General features: G+C 40.5%; 1 pseudogene; it reads left to right on the top strand.

Annotated features, from left to right (window-relative positions):
• The window catches only part of LOC106301858, a 19,311-nt pseudogene that overhangs the window by 11,661 nt on the left and 1,869 nt on the right, over positions 1–5,781 (top strand).

Genomic DNA, 5,781 nt, shown 5'->3' with positions numbered 1-5,781 from the left:
GTGTCCTGATAACGAGGTTTCCCACAAAATTTGCATATATTCCGTGTCTCATCCGCTCTCTAGTAGATCATGCAGTTGTCAATACATACATCTATCACTTCATACGGTAGTTGAAGACCTGCAACAAGTTTCTGAACCTCGTAGTATGAACCCGGTGCAAGGTTATCCTCAGGTAGAATACCTTTGACAAAATCAGTAATCGCATCCATACATTCTTCAGCCAAATTATAGTCTGTCTTAATACCCATTAATCTAGTTGCAGATGATAAGACTGAATGACCATCTCTACAATTTTGATACAAAGGTTGTTTTCCTGCATCCAACATGTCAAAAAATCTCCTAGACTCGGGGTTTGGTTCTTCCCCTCTATAATGATCATGTACCATCTGCTCAGTACCTACACCATAATCTATATCTGTTCTAGATTCTTCTAACCTAATATCAGGCTGAGGTTCACTAACAGGCTGAGGTTCGCTAGTACTACCATATTCATAACCAGTTTCCCCATGAAGGTACCAAACTTTATAATTACGTGAAAACCCTTTCATATACAAATGAGTCCAAACATCAAATTCTTTTATAACCTTATTATTATTGCAAGAAGAGCATGGACATCTTAACATACCACTTTTTGCATCCGGTTGCTGTTGAACAAGCCTCATGAATTCTCCAATCCCTTGAACGTATTCTTCCGTAAGCAAATTGGTGTTCGGATCCAAATGAGGTTTATCCATCCACGAACGATAATAAACTTCTGAAGACATGATTTTCACGGAATTGTTATGACTAAAGAGAATGAAGAGAGAATGAAGTGTGAATGAGTTGAATGAGGAGGGGTTGTATTTATAGGAAATTGCTTACGGACCTCCGACGACTTTCCGACGAAATTCCGACGGATGTAAAGCAGTCCGTCGGAATTCCGTCGGTATTGTCCAATCTCAAACGGCTATACAACGGTCATATATATTTGTCGGCAACGGTCACATGGTTCGTCAGAAATTCGTCAGAAAATACCGACGGAATTCCGACGACTTTACTGTTAATCGGAATGTCGTCGGGAATTCGTCGGAATATACCGACGAACTTCCGACGACTACAACGGTTACATTTTTTATCGGAATGTCGTCGAAAAGTCGTCGGAAAATTCTGACGAACTTTGTTTCGTCAGAATTCCGTCGGAAATGGCCGACGGAATTCCGACGATTTCATTTTTTTGGATTTGGTCGGAAATTTGTCAGTAATCCGTCACAAATGTCCGACGACATTGGTGTCCGTCGGAACCTCCGTCGGAATTCGGCGTGTTTTCTTGTAGTGTATTAGGGATTTCAATGAGATTCTGGATTCATTCGAGAGAGGAGACAAGTTCTATCTCTACACAGGAAGAGGACCTTGATCAGAAGCTTTGCATCTAGGGCACTTGATACCTTTCATGTTTACCGAGTAAGTCTAAAACATATTGTCTTTTATGTTTCTTTACATGGTTTTCGAAGAACTTACTTATGTTTTATTGTTCGAATCGGCTTGTAGATACCTGCAAGAAGCTTTTAAGGTTCCTGTTGTTATACAGCTTACGGATGATGAAAAGTTCATGTGGAGTAAGACCTTAAAAGTGGAGGATACTAAAAGACTTGCCAGGGAAAATATCAAAGATATAATTGCTTGCGGATTTGATGTAGAAAAGACATTTATTTTCTCGAACATCGAGCATGCTGGGTAAGTCACATTCAAATCTACGGAAATACGGAATTAAATAGTGAATACATTAGCTCAACATTCTGTCGCTTTGTAATGTTTGATTTAGCTCATAAAATGGCTCTTATATTTGTATATTCTCTATATAATTGAGTTTTGATCCTTACATTAAACTCTGTGTGTAGTACATTCTATGAAAATACGTTGAAGATTGGAAAGTGCGTAACAGTTAATAAGGTGACACTTGCTCTCTATCTCCTTTGATGTGTTTTTTATAGTTGCGTTGAGTTGCTTGTTTTATTTGTGCATCTCTTTTGTTGCTAGGCTAACGCAATCTTTGGCTTTGCTGGCGAAGATCCTGTTGGAAAAATGGGTTTCCCTCCTGTGCAGGTACGTCTATTTGTTGGTATTATTCTATAATGCATATAGACTGTTGTATATAATCCATAAAATTACATTTTGCAGGCAGCTCCATCTTTTGCTAGCTCGTTCCAACACTTGTTCCCTGGAAAGGACAATAATCTCCGTTGCTTGATTCCTTGTGCTATTGACCAAGTTTGTATTTTTGTTTTCCATGTTATTAGCGTATCATTAATTCATTATTATGTTATGCAGTTTTTGTGTGCTAATAATCAAATATTGCTTTTGGTTTTTGTTCAGGATCCATATTTTCGAATGACTCGAGATGTTGCACCTCGGTTAAATTATAGCAAGCCTGCTCTAATTGAGTCAAAATTCTTGCCTTCTCTGAAGGCAAGTACGTTTAAACTAGTCTTTAGGATATTGCCACTTTATAGATATGTTACTTACAAACAACTTCATGCCTTCAAATTATTGAATGCCTTTGGTCGCTTTTGTGCAGGGAGTGAACGGAAAAATGTCGGCAAGTAATCCTAACTCAGCCATATACGTAACGGATACCACCAAGGACATTAAGAAAAAGGTGAATGAATCTCTATACCACCAACTTCATGTTTCCACATGACTTTCGTGAGGACATATTGTTTGGTTTTGATGGCACCTGACTCCTTGCACTTATGTTAGTGTCAAACTTCATTAGATGTTGAAATCATATCACTGTGCTAACTTGATACGTGCGGTTCCATGTACAGGTAAACAGTGCGTTTAGTGGGGGGAAAGACAACTCGACGGAACAAGAAAATGCTGGAGCAGATCTGGAGGTACCAAAATTATCTTCTTATTACTCTTTATAGTGTCAACTCATTGTTGTGTTCCAGTGACAGTCATGTAGTTATACAGTGATTGAAATTTAGTAATGATATAATCTTAGTTAGATAGGTATTACTAAAAGTGGCATTGGTTCCTCACATTGGAAATTTGGAAGGATTTTCTTGTTATGTAATTGACTAAGTAGCCACTCTGTGTCAATAGCAGAGTCTTGCAAGATTTTAGTCTTTGTTCTTGATGCTATAGCAAACGTAAGTCTTTGTTTGTGGTAATCTTTTTCCTACTATTTCACAGGTAGACATACCGTTCAAGTACTTGAGTTTCTTCCTAGATGATGCTGCTGAACTTGAACACATAAAGAAGGTAAATTACATTACACTCGCCTCTCTAGCTCTTGTTACTAGCTCATTACACAGAACAAAGAATGTTCATCTCTGTCTTAATGTGTTTCAGGAATATGGAGAAGGAAGAATGCTATCTGGAGCGGTTAAGCAACTGTTGGGTCCCTCCTAGATGGAGAGGACCAATTGGGGTGAACTTAAGAAATAATAATGTTTCCCCTTTGTCACTAGACATAATAATAGAGTTTTGACAAAAAGAAACAAGAGAGAGAAAGGAGAAAAAGAGAGAGAAGGAGAAAACTCGTAAGGTGATTTCAAGACTAGATTTGGAGGGTCAAACGGATCCTGATCGGGCTGATATTTTGTGGGAAGCTTCTTCAGTCAGTGGGTTAGAGGTTCACCGAAGGGATTTGGATTTCAACGGTTGGATCTTCTGTTGTCTGGGTTTTCTTGAAGCTGGTCGCCATAGTTCTTCAGAAGAGCAGTCTTGGGTGTTTGGTAAATCCAACGGTGAGATCTTCTCTTACTGAGCTGAAATTTGGAATAGGTATTGTCGACTTGTTTATCTTGGATTTGTACGGTTGGATTAGTTTCTGGATGCCGGAATCCTTGTGAACTGAGGTCGTTTGGTTGCTGCCGGTTTTGAAGCTTTGTGTTGCTCTCTTGTTGTTGTTGTTTGTGTTGGAGATAGCTATTTGTAGCTAGACTCTCTGTTCTGTTCAGGCTGTTGAACAGGGAGGACGTGGTTGTACTCACAAACATTTATATAGTGGATTGTTGAGTGGACTACGGTCCCGTGGTTTTTCCTTCTCACATCGAGGAGGTTTTCCACGTAAAAATTGTGTGTCTCATTTAGTTATCGCAACTTTGATATCTTGCCATCGTCGAAGTATTTTCCTCACAGGTTCGCACAAGGTCAGGGGAACACGACCTTTATTATTTCCGCTGCGCTGTGTGACTTTCCCCAACAGAGTGGTATCAGAGCTTCTGGTTTTAGAGCTTTGGTTTTGATAACTTTGGGTTGTTATTTGCTTGTGTGAAAGATGGAAAATATGAGCAGGATGATAAGCTTGAATGGTGCTAACTATCATCTATGGAAGGGCAAGATGGAGGATTTGCTCTTTGTTAAAGAATTCCATGTTCCAGTCTTCGAGGAGCAGAAACCTGAGAAGAAGACGGATGAAGAGTGGAAGCTGCAGCATCGCCAAGTGTGTGGGTTGATAAGGCAGTGGGTAGATGATAATGTGTTGCATCATATTGAGACTGAGACGGATGCTCGTTCTTTGTGGAAGAAGCTGGAGCAGTTATATGCTAGGAAGACAGGAAACAATAAGATGTACATGATCAAGAAGTTGATTGAGCTGAGGTATCAGGAGGGGACTCCGATGACAGATCACTTGAATGCGTTTCAGGGATTGCTCAACAAGTTGTCTGATATGGGCATCAAGTTTGATGATGAGATTCACGGTCTGTGGCTTCTCGGTACTTTACCGGACTCTTGGGAGGTTTTCAGGATGTCTCTTTGTAACTCCGCGTCGGAAGGTGTTATTTCGATGGATTCAGTGAAGAATAGTGTTCTTAATGAGGAAGCAAGAAGGCAGTCGAATGCTAGCAGTTCGCGTTCAGATGTTTTTGTCACTGAGTCAAGGGGGAGAAGTACAAGTAGAGATCCCAAGAGAGACAAGAACAGGAGCAGGAGCAAGTCTAATAGATTTGCTAATATGGAGTGCTACTTCTGTCATAAGAAATGGCACATGAAGAAGGATTGCTGGAAGTTGAAAAACAAGCAGCAAGGAAATCAAGAAGAAAAGGTGGATCGGGTGACTCTCACCGAAGATCAGTTTCTCATTCTTCTTGAGGGTGATGCCATTAATGTCGCATGCCAGGACACCAGTTGGGTGATTGACAGTGGAGCTACTACTCATGCTACATCACAGCGGGATTTGTTTTCTACCTATACTACGGGTAATTATGGTTCTGTGAAGATGGGGAATGATGCGATGGCTCAGGTTGCTGGCATTGGTGATGTTTGCTTGGAGACTAGTCTTGGTACTAGGCTGGTGCTTAAGGATGTTAAGCATGTTCCTGATATTAGGATGAATCTGATATCGACGGGAAGACTTGATGATGAGGGCTATTTCAGTTTGCACGGTGGTGGTAAATGGAAGCTCTCTCGCGGTTATTTGATTGTGGCTCGAGGTGAGAAGTCTTCATCCTTCTATTGGATGCAGGCTAAGGTCTCCAAAGATATTGTTAATGCGGTGGAGAATGATAATGCCATGGAGCTATGGCATAAGAGACTCGGTCACATGAGTGAGAAAGGAATGGTTGTGTTGTCTAAGAATGAGGTGATTCCAGGAATCTACATTTGTCTCGGGAAGAATTCTACATTTCATTCGAAGTCAAAACACATTCAAAGGAGGTATCATTGGATACGTGATGTGCTTGCTTCCAAGGAAGTGGAACTTGAGAAAGTTCATACGGATGATAATGGAGCTGATATGATGACAAAGTCATTACCGAGGGGGAAGCTTGAGGTATGCCGAGAGATAGCCGGAAT

The sequence above is a fragment of the Brassica oleracea genome, chromosome C7 (assembly GCF_000695525.1).
Source record: "Brassica oleracea var. oleracea cultivar TO1000 chromosome C7, BOL, whole genome shotgun sequence".
NCBI lineage: Eukaryota > Viridiplantae > Streptophyta > Magnoliopsida > Brassicales > Brassicaceae > Brassica > Brassica oleracea.
This window is presented reverse-complemented; position numbering and strand designations above follow the sequence as displayed.